We start from the raw sequence: 227 nt of genomic DNA, 5'->3' as shown, positions 1-227 counted from the left end.
CCGACGACTCTTTTTGTTCGTTCAAATAAACCACGATGCGCTCTGCCAAACACTTTTTAAATTACTCAAGCAAGATCAGCTCTCTAATCTCCGTCATAACACGCTTGGCACCATTTATCAAACAAAACGCTCTTGTCATGCACAAACTCAACATATGTCTGGTTAGCGGTTTTCTCACTGTTTCTAAATTTCTGTCGATATGCTTCGGGGACCAACTCATAAGCCTG

This window comes from Etheostoma spectabile, chromosome 15, assembly GCF_008692095.1.
Source record: "Etheostoma spectabile isolate EspeVRDwgs_2016 chromosome 15, UIUC_Espe_1.0, whole genome shotgun sequence".
In the NCBI taxonomy this organism is placed as follows: domain Eukaryota; kingdom Metazoa; phylum Chordata; class Actinopteri; order Perciformes; family Percidae; genus Etheostoma; species Etheostoma spectabile.
The sequence above is the reverse complement of the archived record's forward strand: the minus strand, read 5'-3'. Positions refer to the sequence as shown.